This window comes from Cornus florida, unplaced genomic scaffold (assembly GCF_030987335.1).
Source record: "Cornus florida cultivar Cherokee Brave unplaced genomic scaffold, ASM3098733v1 CherokeeBrave_3.0.0_Hap2_Chr04, whole genome shotgun sequence".
NCBI lineage: Eukaryota > Viridiplantae > Streptophyta > Magnoliopsida > Cornales > Cornaceae > Cornus > Cornus florida.
Window position 1 is genome coordinate 65,516,061 of NW_026775574.1, and position 16,038 is coordinate 65,532,098.

The window sequence follows — 16,038 nt, forward strand, 5'->3', positions numbered from 1 at the left end:
TGATTTATAGCTTTCTTTCCTCCCATATGTGCTAGGTGACTACCCCTAGAAGATGAAGATCTATGCATTGAGTTTTCACTCATTTTTTCGAAAAGTTGCCAAATTTCATCTTCATTTATTTCAATGTAGCTTCCGCCACAAGAAGCATCAACAATGCCCTTATTGGCATCGGATAAACTTGAAAAGAAACATTGAACTAATTGCCACTTAGGAATGTCATGATGTGGACACTTCCGTAGCAAGTCATTCAAACGTTCCCATGCTTCATGAAGGGGTTCTCCTTCTTGTTGTTTAAATTCACGAATGGAAGTTCTCATGGCATCAGTTCGACTTGCGGGGTAATACTTTTTTAAGAACTCTTGTTGCAATTGTGCCCAAGAGGTGATTGTATTTGGCCGCAAGTTGTTGAACCAATATTTAGCTTTATCCCGAAGAGTGAAAGGGAAAAGCTTCATTTTTAGGACTTCTTCCGGAACATCCGTGATTTTCACAATGGAACAAACTTCCAAGAACTCATCTAAATGTTTATAAGGCTCTTCATTGCACAATCCATAGAAAAGGGGGCACATGTTAATGGTGGAAGCCTTAATCTTATAATGATGAGCACGAAAATTTGGCAACTGAATGCAAGTAAGTGCATTATATTGATTTGGAGTGTAACGATCCCTAAGGACCATTGGAGGATTGAGAGGGATTGAGAGGAGGATATGGCATTTGACCTTGTTGATGATATGCCAATTGACCTTGTTGAGGGTATGCCATTTGAACATATTGTTGTTGTTGCTCACCAATTGGGGGAACAACATTTGGCCTTGGCATCCCTAGATTAGGTTGTTGCACCGCATGATTAACTGGTTGTGGCATTCCCAAGGGTGGATGCACACCTTGAGGATCCACAATATGAACTTGTGGTGGGTGGTGCACACCATTATGATCCACATGATCAAGATCTACAATGGGATCTTCAATTGGATCTTCCATTAAAGGTGATGGAAGATCAAAATTTAAAAGATTAAGATGACTATCCCTAGTACTACTTCTTAAACGCCGAAGAAAAATTTCGAGATTTTGATTTACAGGAGCAAGAGGACGATTAAGTGATCTACGACCATGCATGCACTAGAACAAGTCAACACACCAACATTTCAAAATTTCAACCTCCACATACGATGTTCCCATACTCCTCAATAATATCAATGCACTTAAAACAAATAAATGCCTCCACACGGGCCGATGCCTTCTACAAGAAGGTATGCTTGGACTTAAAAATAAAACAATTCAATTTAAGCCTCCACTTGGGCTGTCCAAAGCATGCAAATTGGTATACAATTAAAGTACTAAATTTAAATAGAACTTACAGATGGTCCTTAAGCAACTTCAATTTTTTTTTAAATTGCTTCTAAGTCCAGCGTTTGCTCCACTTTGCTTCAAGTACCTAATTGACAAATCAAATAAAAAAAAAATTAAAAATTAAAATGACTTAAAAGTAGACAATCAACAAAGAACTAATGTTTAATTCAATTCTTCAAAACCGTTAGATCCCCGGCAACGGCGCCAAAACTATGGTGCGACCGAGCGTGTGCACAAAATAATGCACAACACTTTAGGTTTAGAAATAATGTCAAGTGGGCACCATATTTTAAAATTTATAAAACCACTAAACACTTATACTATGGAGTATGAAGTGAGCAGGGATCGTCCCAAGAGATCTAAACAATTATAGGTTTTCCAGAATTGAATTCTACTTTAGTGCTTATGTGATTGCCAAAAGGGTTTTGTTTGTGATTAAAACTAATTTTAAACTAAATGATTGCAATAAAGAAATAGAGTTTAAGAGATTGGAAAGAGACTTAGGGTGTAGGATTCACCACTAAGCACATTCCCTAACTCACTCACTTTCAACTAATTGGGGAAATAATACTATGTAATCTATATGTGGCTAACAAGTGCAATGAAAAGTGTAAACCATCAATTTCAAGCATGAATCAACTACCTAATGACAATTAAACTAAGTGTAGTGCAATTCACCCATTCAAAGCTTGATTTATCAATCCAAGTTACAAATTTAACACACATTAATCTAGAAGATAATGCAATTGTGACAAAAAGTATGGAATTCAAACATAAGGATGGATGGTCTACTTACCTAATAATTGAATTGCAATTAAATTAATTAAACTTAAATTAAACTAATTAAACATAAATTTAAAACTAATTAGACAACAAATTAACCTAAACATGTAGTACCATCCATCAAATGGAAGCATTTTTCATCAATTTGAAACACAATTACAACTAAGCAATACCATGCATAGCCATCACAAGAATCAATTAACAAAGAATTCATGTGTAAAATTTGTTTATCAATCAACCACACATAAGACGATATGAGATTAATACAGATAATCAATTGGAAGAATTTAATTCATAATATTCAAGACTATACACTAATTACATAAATTAATCCCCAAAAAGTAAGAAAAGTGGGAGATAATAGGTTACATGCTTAGGGTTTATCCAACCCTAAGTAGAAGAATCAGCCACTCATGGTTGATGGAGTCGAAGACAGGACAATCCCCATCATCTGCTTCATCTTCTCTGAACTTTTCTTCCAAACCCTAACCTGTTCTTGCTTTTTCCCTTTCTTCGCGTGTTTTTCCAGAGAGAAAATACGATACTACGATACAGAAAAAAAAAAATAATAATAATATAAAACCTTTTTTAATTTCTCTAATAATCTTTACCTAAATAAAAACTAAAACTAACCCTAATCTAATGGCTCACTGGGCCTTAAGTAACAATCTCATTAAAGCCCAACAGTTCCCAAAATGAGCCCAAAAATTAAATAAAAACTGTAATGTTGCTAAGTCCTGGGGGATCGATCCCCCACCCTGGGGATCGATCCCTCCAGAGTTGACAAATTCCTTTAAGCCTTATTCAGCTCCATTTTTGCCCCGGGCTATTTGGTTTGCTTCTCCATCTTTGGGAACATCATCAAAGGCCCGAAATTGACCGCTTTGTGCCATTGTCTGAAAATCTTTGCTTAACTCCAAAAAGGCTTAATTGGACCGTTCTTAGCTCATTTTAACTTTATTGCCCTGAAATACACATAAACATAAATTAGGACTAAAACATAAAATTAAGATAGATGCAAAGACTGAAATACCTTAGCTTAGGTGCTGAAATGTGCAACATTTAAGCACTTATCACGCCCCCAAACTTAGATATTGCTAGTCCCTAGCAATAAACTACAGCATGGAAATGAAACAAACATATATACAATTATGAACTAATAAAGCAAATAAAGATAACACCACTTTCGTAGGGATCACGGTTGCATTTAGCATATGCAACAACCCTTTTAAACCCCTAGGTTACCCCTAGTGGACGAGTGAAGTCTCGTGAGGGTTTGCAGAAATGATACCCACAAACATCAACAGCTCTTTCTTACTTGAGAAGTAACGACATATATTAAATAAGTGTTTAAAGTAGACTACTTCAAGTATGCAAATTTCTGCCATTTCTAAGCTATTCTCAATATTTCAACATCATGTAAGCAACAATGGTCCTCCACACATCAAGCAAGTTAATCATGCAAATTGAATCAATTTTATCATCCTTTTTTAGTGAACCGGCATCAAAATGTGTTGCTATCTTAGCAAATCAAAGTAATGACATAGTCTTACCCTCAAACTAGCATACAAATATAGTACCAGACATCAAGATATTGAATGAACCTTGTTATTCAATCAAACATCTTTTTATTGATTTCATTTTTTTTTTTTATGTATGACTATGTGCAATGTCCAAGTTCCTTAAGCTCTCTAATCACCCCATGTAACAAGCGTTGAGCCAACGACTCCCAAACCAGATGGTCTTAGGGCGTTAAGTGTAAAGACACTCCTAAGGGCGTAATGACTCGGAATGACTAGGCTACGAACTCAAACTAATCATACATCTTACATTCTTCCCTTGTCTTCCTTTTTAATCAGTTGACATGTTGAAAAAATGCAGTTTTTTTTTTTTATTTTTTATTCCTCACTTTTGGTGAGTGCTTTTATTTATTTATTTAGTTTTTTTTTTTTATATATATATATTTTTTCAAGGTCATTTTATCAAGAATGAAAGCTTCCAAAGCATACTAGCTCAATTGGATAAACCAAGATAATAATCAACTAAGCATGTACCCCACAAATTGAATGCTAGTGTGCACAAGTGCAAGTGTAGAATTCTAGAATCAACTCTCAATGCATTTTTAACCAACAAGATGATGTGTACCATAAGAGCAAACATGATATCAAAAATTAAAAATTTATCCCTAAATGGCATCCTAGAGCATACAAGAAGTATTAGACCCTAACAACTTGCTTTTCAAAGGAATTATACTTCAAAAGTTCAAAATCATTGCCAAATATATCTCAAATCTCAATCATGCATTTAAAGCTCAACTTAAAGTAGAATGTAACAAGGCTACTTTACCCCCAAACTTAAACTGCACATTGTCCTCAATGTGCAATGAGAACAATGAAAGAAATGGAAAGAGTATACCGTGATGGCAAAAGTTAATGACGTCCGGCAATGATCCATGACGAAAGAGGTCTCCCCCAAACTTGGATGCAAAAACCTACTAGAAAAACCACACTAGCAACTCACATCAAATATCAAATGGAATAAGTAAAGCATACATTCCAAAACAATATAGAATAAGATGTAAAGAGATATGATATCAAGCCCTTTGTAAAAGATGAAAACATGCATAACTAAGCAGAAGGGCATAACGGGGACACATATTTTTGAAATTTTTGTGATATGTTTTTTTTTTTTTTTTTTTTTTTTAATTTCAAGAATGGGATTGATCTCCAAGTTTTTTTTTTTTTTTTTTTTTTTTTTTTTTTTTTTTTTTATTTAACACAAAGAAAAATATTCTAAACTAAAAAGAAAAAATATATACTAAACTAAAAAGAAATAAATATATACTAAAATAAATCAATTCAAATTTTTTTTTTTTTACAAAGGAAAAGAACATGTATATACAACCAACAAAATAAAATAAGAAAAATGGGCTAAGTTTAACGTCTCTAGCAAGACGAAATGTTACTGAAATTTTATTTTATTTTAATATTTTTTTTATTTTTTTCAAAAATAAATAAAGAAATAAATAACTAAAAACACTACTACAAATTCTACTTAGCCTTTTTTTTTTTTTTTTTAAACATCAATGCTACTCTTTTTTTTTATCTATTTTTTTTTTAATAAATCAATTCAAAAAAAAAAAAATATATATATATATATATATATACTTTTTAATTATTAAAATTTTTATGTTATGTTTTTATTTTTTTATTTTTTTTGTTTTTTTTATTATTTTAATTTTTTTCTTTTCTGTTTTTTTTTTTTTTTAAATATTTTTTTTTTTATTTATGTATCAATTGGAACGGCGAAGCCAAAAGCTCGCCGGAGAAGATGAACAGCCGTGACCGCTGTTGGAAGAACCAACCGCCGGAAATCGTGGCCGGAGAAGAACCAGCCTTGTTCGCCGGCGAAACCAAGCCGAAATGGCCAGAGAGAAACGAACCCGCGACGCCGGAAAAATGAACCCAGTTGCGACGCCGGAAAAATAGCTCGGACCCATGGCGCCAGAAAAATAAAGGCCGAAACAGCCTTGATCGCCGGAGAACGAGACAGATGTGAAAAGATGCAACGCCGAGATCGCTGGAGAACTGCGAACAGATGCGAAGCTGTAAACGACGACGAACCCAGCCGCGACGCCGTTTGATGAACCAGCCGCCAGAATCGCTGGGGAAAACGACGAGTCACAAGCTCGCCGGAAAGGACCAATCCGGAATCGGACTGATTCAATCACGGCCGGAAGAAAACGGACAGCCGCGACGCCGACGAATTAAACAAGAACCAGGAGATGGCGCTGGAAGATGAACAGATGCGACGCTGGAAAGAAAGCAGATGCAACGCCGCCGCTGTTTTTTTTTTTATTTTTTATTTTTTATTTTTTTATTTTTTATTTTTTCAGAAAGACGACCCAGACGCTCGCCGGAAAGTAACGAACAGCCGCGTCGGAAAATAAAAGGCGAAGCCAACGGCGAACTCAAACCGTCGGCGGAGAAGAACTCAGAACCATGGCGCCGTTTTTAACAGCCGCGACACCGTGGAAGAGGAGAAGAGATCAGCGGAAGATTGTGGGTTCCTGTACACCGTGAACGCCAGGAGGAAATTTAGAGTGGCGACTCGAAACTGGGAGAACAGAGAGGAATGTATTTTGGAGATTCTCAGAACCATGGCGCCGTTTTTAACAGCCGCGACACCGTGGAAGAGGAGAAGAGATCAGCGGAAGATTGTGGGTTCCTGTACACCGTGAACGCCAGGAGGAAATTTAGAGTGGCGACTCGAAACTGGGAGAACAGAGAGGAATGTATTTTGGAGATTGAAGGTAGGGCACAACAAAGCTAAGGGGCGATCGATCTGCTTTGATGGGGGATCGATAATTTTAGGCAAAAAATGTCCCCTTCACTGTTTAATGAGAAGGGAGAAACATAAGTAAAATGGGATCGATCCCTTTGGACGGGGGATCAATCCACTTGGCCTATTTTTTTGTTGCTCTCTGCCAAAAAAATGGGATCGATCTCCTACCCATTTTGGGATTGATCTTTCTTTTTTCTTTTTTTTTTTCAATTTTTCAAATTTTTTTTTTTAAAAAAAAAAAATAAAAATAAATAAATAAATAAAATAAACAAAAAAAATAAAACAAAATAAAGCTAAAAAGAATATATACACTAAAATGAAAAATAGATAAAAAATAAAATAAAAATAATAATAAATAAAATTGAAATAAAATCACTTATCAACCTATACTAATTAATACTTTTTTTAAAAAAAAAAATTTTATATTTTTGAATAAATCAAAACTAACATGAAATATATACAAAAATATTAAAAATAATAATAAAATAGAAATAAAATCAAACACCAACCTACATTACTCATTTACAATTTTTTTTTTAAAATTTTTTTTAATTTTTTTAAATTAAAAAAATGCATAAATGTACAAAAGGAAAAATAAAAATAAAATAATAATAAAATGGAAATTAAAATGCAACGAAGGAGAAACTCGATACAACTAGTGTTTAACGTCGCTAGAAAGACGTGAGATGTTCTCAATCTTCAAAGTAAATGGGATCTACCAAGAGGGCAGATTCCACATTTCTTTGAAAATTTTGTCCATCAATGTATGGTTTAAGCCTTTAACCATTAACTTTGAAGGTCCCTTCATCTTTTAGATTTTTAAGTTCAACAGCTCCATGAGGTAAGACGGAAATAATTTGATAAGGGCCTTCCCATTTGGTTCGAAGCTTTCCAGGGAAAAATTTGAGCCTAGAGTTGAATAACCAAGCCTTTTGACCGGCTTCAAAGGACTTTTTCACAATATGTTTATCATGAAATGCTTTTGTCCTTACCTTGTAAATTTTTGAACTATCATAGGCATCATTTCTCAATTCCTTTAGCTCATTGAGTTGGAGTAAACGGTCCTTTCCAGCCTTATCAAGATCAAAGTTGAGCCTTTTTCTTGCCCAAAGTGCTTTGTGTTCTAGCTCAACCGGAAGATGACAAGGCTTCCTATAAACAAGTCTGTATGGAGACATGCCTATTGGAGTCTTGTAAGCTGTCCGGTAAGCCCACAAAGCATTGTTCAATTTTCTTGACCAATCTTTTCGGGTCGGATTGACAGTTTTCTCAAGAATATGCTTGATTTCCTTATTTGACACCTCGACTTACCCACTTGTTTAGGGATGGTAGGGAGTGGCCACTTTATGTGTGACGGAGTATTTCAAGAAAAGTTGCTTCAAGAATTGATTACAGAAATGTTTTCCTCCATCACTTATCATAGCCCTTGGCATACCAAAACGAGCAAAGATATTTGATTTAACGAATGCAATTACCATGGAGTGGTCATTCGTTTTGGTAGCACAAGCCTCAACCAACTTTGAAACATAATCAACGGCAACGAGGATATATTGAAAGCCATAAGACATTGGGAATGGTCCCATAAAGTCTATGCCCCATACATCGAAGATTTCAACTACAAAGATTGAAGTTAAGGGCATCATGTCTCTCTTTGACATTGATCCCAACTTTTGACACCGAACACACACCTTACAAAAGTTATAGGCATCTCGGTGGATAGTGGGCCAGAAGAGCCCACTTTGAGGAACCTTCAAAGCGGTCTTTTTTCCACTAAAATGCCCACCACAAGCAAGTGTGTGACAAAACGCAAGGACGCTCGGAACTTCACTTTCCGGCACACATCTCCTGATGATTTGATCCGGGCAATAACGAAACAGAATGGGATCTTCCCAATAGTATTTCCGGATGTTAGCAAAGAATCGGTCCTTTTCTTGTTTTGACCAATTAATGGGAAGTTTGCTGGTTGCAAGATAGTGAACAATGTCGGCGAACCAAGGCAACGTCCCATTTGAGATTTGAAAGAGTTGTTCATCCAGAAATGATTCATGAATTTCAAGATTTGGAGAAGATTCAACCATTAATCTAGACAGATGATCGGCAACGACATTGTCGGAGCCCTTTTTATCCTTGATTTCAAAGTCAAATTCTTGAAGAAGTAGAATCCATCTTATCAAGCGAGGTTTGGTTTCCTTTTTCATTAAAAGATGCCTAAGAGCGGCATGATCGGAAAACACAATTACCTTGGATCCTAAGAGATATGACCGAAATTTATCAAGGGCATATACTACGGCAAGTAACTCTTTCTCGGTGGTAGAATAGTTCAATTGGGCACCTGAGAAAGTCTTACTCGCATAGTATATAGCATATGGTAGTTTACCTACCCTTTGCCCCAAAACAGCACCCATTGCGAAGTCGGAAGCATCACACATAATCTCAAATGGTAAGGACCAATTTGGAGGTTGCATGATAGGAGCGGATGATAGAAGAGTGCGAAGTTGATGAAAAGCATTTAGGCATGCTTCATCAAAGACAAATGGAGTCTCCTTGACAAGAAGGTTACACAAGGGTCTAGCAATTTTGCTAAAGTCTTTGATGAATCGGCGATAAAAACCGGCATGTCCTAGAAAGGAGCGGATTTCTCTCACCGTAGTAGGTGGAGACAATTCAGAAATTAGCTCAACTTTCGCTCTATCTACTTCTATTCCTCTTTTAGAGATGACATGTCCAAGCACGATTCCTTCTTGAACCATGAAATGGCTCTTTTCCCAACTTAACACAAGATTAGTCTCACGACATCTTTGAAGCACTTTTTTGAGATTTTGGAGACATGAATCAAATGAGGACCCAAAAACCGAGAAGTCATCTATGAAGACTTCTAAATACTTCTCCACCATGTCCGAAAAAATTGACATCATACACCTTTGGAAAGTGGCAGGAGCATTGCACAATCCGAAAGGCATCCGTCGATAAGCAAATGTACCGAAAGGACATGTGAATGTGGTCTTTTCTTGATCCAATGGATCTAAGGCCACTTGATTGTACCCCGAGTAACCATCTAGGAAGCAATAGTATTGTTGCCTAGCCAATCTTTCCAAGATTTGGTCAATGAAAGGCAATGGAAAATGGTCCTTCCTAGTGGCAGAATTCAGCTTTCGGTAATCTATACAAACACGCCATGAAGTGGCGGTGCGTTTCGAAATAAGATCACCCTTAGCATTTTCAACAACTGTGATTCCCGACTTTTTAGGAACCACTTGAGTTGGACCAACCCATTTGGAATCAGAGATAGGATAAATGATTCCTGCATCTAGAAGTTTCACAACCTCCTTCATAACAACTTCCTTCATATTTGGATTCAATCTCCTTTGAGCATCCCTAAATGGCCTTTTATCCTCTTCCATGTGTATGCGATGCATACAAATTGAAGGGTCAATGCCTTTTAGGTCAGCCACACTCCATCCAATGGCTTCTTTGTTAGCTTTAAGCACTTCCAAAAGATCATTCTCTTGGTCATTTTCAAGATTGGAAGCAATGATGACCGGAAGAGTCTCTTTTGGGCTTAAGAAGGCGTATTTCAGATTTGATGGAAGAGGCTTAAGCTCAAGAATAGGAGGAGAGATGAGAGATGGAACTGGTGGAGTACTAGAGAGTGAAGGAAGAGGTTCTTTCTTGCTTTTCCAAGGTGGGTAATCCAAAGTGGCCATAGAGTCCATCAAAGCATTCACCTCACTTATGGATCCTTCTGTGTCAAAACCACAACTTTCAAACATTTCACAAAGGCACGCCTCAAGAGGGTCCTTAGATAGAATAGAGGGAAGAGTCTCCTCTATGGTTTCATCCAAGACATCTACTAGGAAACACTCGTCTTCATCTGTGGGATGTTGACTCGCATTGAATACATTAAGCTTAACCATCATGTTGCCAAATGAGATATCCATAATGCCAGATCTACAATTAATGGTGGCATTGCCAGTGGCAAGGAATGACCTTCCTAGGATGACTGGAATGTGATTGGTGAGATTAGGGACTGGCTCAGTATCTAGTACCACAAAATCAACCGGGAAATAAAATTTATCAACCTTAATTAGAATGTCCTCAACAATTCCCCTTGGTTTTTTAATTGATCTATTGGCTAGTTGGATGACTACCGATGTTGGCTTCAAGTCCCCTAATCCTAATTGCAAGTAAACAGAGTATGGAATGAGATTGATACTTGCTCCTAAATCAAGGAGAGCTCTACGAACCTCTTGGTTTCCAATAACACAAGAAATAGTCGGAGCACCCGGATCCTTGAACTTAGGAGGAGTGTTAGAAAGAATGATGGAACTCACTTGTTCTGTTAAAAGCACTTTCTTAAGGTCCCTTCCCTTGCTCTTCCTCTTTTGTGTGCACAAGTCCTTCAAGAACTTTGCATATGGTGGAATTTGCCTAATTGCATCTAGAAGAGGAAGATTGATTTTCACTTGTTTAAACACTTCCACCATATCATGAATTTTTCCTTCTTGTCTCCCAAATGATTAAGTCTCTCTCAAAGCTTGAGGAAATGGAGCTTTTGGCTCATAAGGCTTCTCTAATTGGGGAGATGATGATGAAGATGATGGAATGTCCTTTTTGGAACCACTAGCATCTAAGGAAATTGGAATAGAATTTGGAATGGGATGGATGCAACCACTTGGTTGTGCCAATTCATTATCCTCCTTAGGTACCTCTACCTTATTATCCACTTTTCTACCACTCCTTAAGGTAGTAATTGCTTGAACTTGCTCATTTCCAGAAAATTCTGATGAAGGACTTGCTTGCGCCATAAATTGCCCTTTAAGATTGGTCTCAGTTTGACTAGGCAACTTACCTTTCTCTCTCACATTTAAAGAATTAGCTAATTGCCCAATTTGAGCTTCAAGCTTTGCAATTGATTGAGAGTGAGAATGAAATAGTTGATTATCTTTTTGAAGATTACCTAAAGCTTGCAAGACTTTGTCCTCAAATGCGGAACTCTTAGGAGGCGCTTGATTTGGATTAAAGTAAGATTGAGAATTTGATGCTTGAGGATAAGAGTAGGACTGATGATTTGATGCTTGTGGATGAGAATATTGATTCACATTTTGAGGATAAAATGAAGGACGGTAACCTTGAGAATTTTGTTTTTGATTTTGGAGATGTGGGGGAACATACTTTGCTTGGTAACCTTGAGTTTGAGGAGGGTTTGCACCGTCTCCTTGATTTCTCCATGCAAAGTTTGGATGATTTTTTCACCCCGGATTGTAAGTATTGGAATAAGGGTTGTTCCCTTGATGAATGAAAGCAGCATTTGCTTGTTCTTGAGACTCACTTGGTATAATTTGTCCAAGAGGGCAATTTGAAGTATGGTAAGTGTAACTAGAACAAGTCATGCATATTTCATTGGAATGGTGAGGATATGATTGAGTTGCCGGACCTTGATTCAAAAGGAATGTATCAAACCTTTGAGTAAGATTTTTGACCTCAGCGGCAATTTCCACGGAAGAGTCTATTTGATTTATAGCTTTCTTTCCTCCCATATGAGCTAGGTGACTACCCCTAGAAGATGAAGATCTATGCATTGAGTTTTCACTCATTTTTTTGAAAAGTTGCCAAATTTCATCTTCATTTATTTCAATGTAGCTTCCGCCACAAGAAGCATCAACAATGCCCTTATTGGCATCGGATAAACTTGAAAAGAAACATTGAACTAATTGCCACTTAGGAATGTCATGATGTGGACATTTCCGTAGCAAGTCATTCAAACGTTCCCATGCTTCATGAAGGGGTTCTCCTTCTTGTTGTTTAAATTCACGAATGGAAGTTCTCATGGCATCAGTTCGACTTGCGGGGTAATACTTTTTTAAGAACTCTTGTTGCAATTGTGCCCAAGAGGTGATTGTATTTGGCCGCAAGTTGTTGAACCAATATTTAGCTTTATCCCGAAGAGTGAAAGGGAAAAGCTTCATTTTTAGGACTTCTTTCGGAACATCCGTGATTTTCACGGTGGAACAAACTTCCAAGAACTCATCTAAATGTTTATAAGGCTCTTCATTGCTCAACCCATAGAAAAGGGGGCACATGTTAATGGTGGAAGCCTTAATCTCATAATGATGAGCACGAAAATTTGGCAATTGAATGCAAGTAGGTGCATTATATTGATTTGGAGTGTAACGATCCCTAAGGACCATTGGATGATTGAGAGGATTGAGAGGAGGATATGGCATTTGACCTTGTTGATGATATGCCATTTGACCTTGTTGAGGGTATGCCATTTGAACATATTGTTATTGTTGCTCACCAATTGGGGGAACAACATTTGGCCTTGGCATCCCTAGATTAGGTTGTTGCACCGCATGATTAACTGGTTGTGGCATTCCCAAGGGTGGATGCACACCTTGAGGATCCACAATATGAACTTGTGGTGGGTGGTGCACACCATTATGATCCACATGACCAAGATCTACAATGGGATCTTCAATTGGATCTTCCATTAAAGGTGATGGAAGATCAAAATTTAAAAGATTAAGATGACTATCCCTAGTACTACTTCTTAAACGCCGAAGAAAAATTTCGAGATTTTGATTTACAGGAGCAAGAGGACGATTAAGTGATCTACGACCATGCATGCACTAGAACAAGTCAACACACCAACATTTCAAAATTTCAACCTCCACATACGATGTTCCCAAACTCCTCAATAATATCAATGCACTTAAAACAAATAAATGCCTCCACACGGGCCGATGCCTTCTACAAGAAGGTATGCTTGGACTTAAAAATAAAATAATTCAATTTAAGCCTCCACTTGGGCTGTCCAAAGCATGCAAATTGGTATACAATTAAAGTACTAAAATTAAAGAGAACTTACAGATGGTCCTTAAGCAACTTCAAATTTTTTTTTAATTGCTTCTAAGTCCAGCGTTTGCTCCACTTTGCTTCAAGTACCTAATTGACAAATCAAATAAAAAAAAAATTAAAAATTAAAATGACTTAAAAGTAGACAATCAACAAAGAACTAATGTTTAATTCAATTCTTCAAAACCGTTAGATCCCCGGCAACGGCGCCAAAACTATGGTGCGACCGAGCGTGTGCACAAAATAATGCATAACACTTTAGGTTTAGAAATAATGTCAAGTGCGCACCATATTTTAAAAATTATAAAACCACTAAACACTTATACTATGGAGTATGAAGTGAGCAGGGATCGTCCCAAGAGATCTAAACAATTATAGGTTTTCCAGAATTGAATTCTACTTTAGTGCTTATGTGATTGCCAAAAGGGTTTTGTTTGTGATTAAAACTAATTTTAAACTAAATAATTGCAATAAAGAAATAGAGTTTAAGAGATTGGAAAGAGACTTAGGGTGTAGGATTCACCACTAAGCACATTCCCTAACTCACTCACTTTCAACTAATTGGGGAAATAATACTATGTAATCTATATGTGGCTAACAAGTGCAATGAAAAGTGTAAACCATCAATTTCAAGCATGAATCAACTACCTAATGACAATTAAACTAAGTGTAGTGCAATTCACCCATTCAAAGCATGATTTATCAATCCAAGTTACAAATTTAACACACATTAATTTAGAAGATAATGCAATTGTGACAAAAAGTATGGAATTCAAACATAAGTATGGATGGTCTACTTACCTAATAACTGAATTGCAATTAAATTAATTAAACTTAAATTAAACTAATTAAACATGAATTTAAAACTAATTAAAAAAAAAAAATTAACCTAAACATGTAGTACCATCCATCAAATGGAAGCATTTTTCATCAATTTGAAACACAATTACAACTAAGCAATACCATGCATAGCCATCACAAGAATCAATTAACAAAGAATTCATGTGTAAAATTTGTTTATCAATCAACTACACATAAGACAATATGAGATTAATACAGATAATCAATTGGAAGAATTTAATTCATAATATTCAAGACTATACATTAATTAGATAAATTAATCCCCAAAAAGTATGAAAAGAGGGAGATAATAGGTTACATGCTTAGGGTTTATCCAACCCTAAGTAGAAGAATCAACCACTCATGGTTGATGGAGTCGAAGACAGGACAATCCCCATCATCTGCTTCATCTTCTCTGAACTTTTCTTCCAAACCCTAACCTGTTCTTGCTTTTTCCCTTTCTTCGCGTGTTTTTCCAGAGAGAAAATACGATACTACGATACAGAAAAAAAAATAATAATAATAATATAAAACCTTTTTTAATTTCTCTAATAATCTTTACCTAAATAAAAACTAAAACTAACCCTAATCTAATGGCTCACTGGGCCTTAAGTAACAATCTCATTAAAGCCCAACAGTTCCCAAAATGAGCCCAAAAATTAAATAAAAACTGTAATGTTGCTAAGTCCTGGGGGATCGATCCCCCACCCTGGGGATCGATCCCCCCAGAGTTGACAAATTCCTTTAAGCCTTATTCAGCTCCATTTTTGCCCCGGGCTATTTGGTTTGCTTCTCCATCTTTGGGAACATCATCAAAGGCCCGAAATTGACCGCTTTGTGCCATTGTCTGAAAATCTTTGCTTAACTCCAAAAAGGCTTAATTGGACCGTTCTTAGCTCATTTTAACTTTATTGCCCTGAAATACACATAAACATAAATTAGGACTAAAACATAAAATTAAGATAGATGCAAAGACTGAAATACCTTAGCTTAGGTGCTGAAATGTGCAACATTTAAGCACTTATCACGCACTAAGGGTATAACCTTATTGCGAAGAATCTAATCCCGACAGTCGACAGTACGACATAGTGGCTTCATATATGTTGCATCCGGCTGTAACTCAATCTCACCAACATTGATATGCTGATACCGATCTTCATCTCGCAGAAATTTTCGCAACATGGAAACATGGAACACATTGTGCACACGATCCAAATGATCCGGAAGTGCTAACAGATAAGCTACAACGCCAACTCAATCCGTAATCATGAATGGATCGACAAACCGTGGTAACAACTTTCTTTTCTTTCCAAAGCACGTTACTCCTTTCATAGGAGACACTTTGAGTAAAATCTGATCCCCAACCTGAAACTCTAATACACGAGTATGTCGATCGGCATAACTCTTCTGCCTACTTTGGGTAGTGCGCATGTGATCCCTAATAAGAACGATCTTTTTGAAGGTATCCCTAATGAACTTAGGACCCAAAACTCTACCCTCTCTAACCTCCATCCAACAAACAGGAGATCGACATGGTCAACTGTACAATGCCTCAAACGGTGCCATACCAATAGTCTTTTGGAAGCTATTATTATACGCAAACTCCACAAGTGGCAAATAATTCTCTCAGTGACCTTTGAAGTTAAGAACACAGGAACGAAGCATATCCTCCATGATCTGTTTAACCTCTTAGTCTGTCCATCTATCTAAGGATGATAAGCAGTGTTAAGATGCAACTCTGTACCCAAAGCCTGCTGAAAACTTGTCCAGAAACCTGGCACAAAGTTCGAATCCCTGTTCGATATAGTAGATAACGGAATGCCATGTAACTTCATAATCTCTGTAATGAAAAGTCGCGCCAACTAT

The 16,038-nt window shown here is 36.7% G+C and overlaps 2 non-coding genes across 2 annotated transcripts; both read left to right on the forward strand.

Annotated features, from left to right (window-relative positions):
* Window positions 1–213: 213 nt before the first annotated feature.
* LOC132305717 (small nucleolar RNA R71) lies at window positions 214–320 on the forward strand. Its single transcript, XR_009481674.1, has one exon. It is a non-coding gene; the product is annotated as a small nucleolar RNA R71 (small nucleolar RNA).
* Window positions 321–12,201: 11,881 nt separating this feature from the next.
* LOC132305659 (small nucleolar RNA R71) lies at window positions 12,202–12,308 on the forward strand. The gene has a single exon (XR_009481662.1). It is a non-coding gene; the product is annotated as a small nucleolar RNA R71 (small nucleolar RNA).
* Window positions 12,309–16,038: the final 3,730 nt, after the last annotated feature.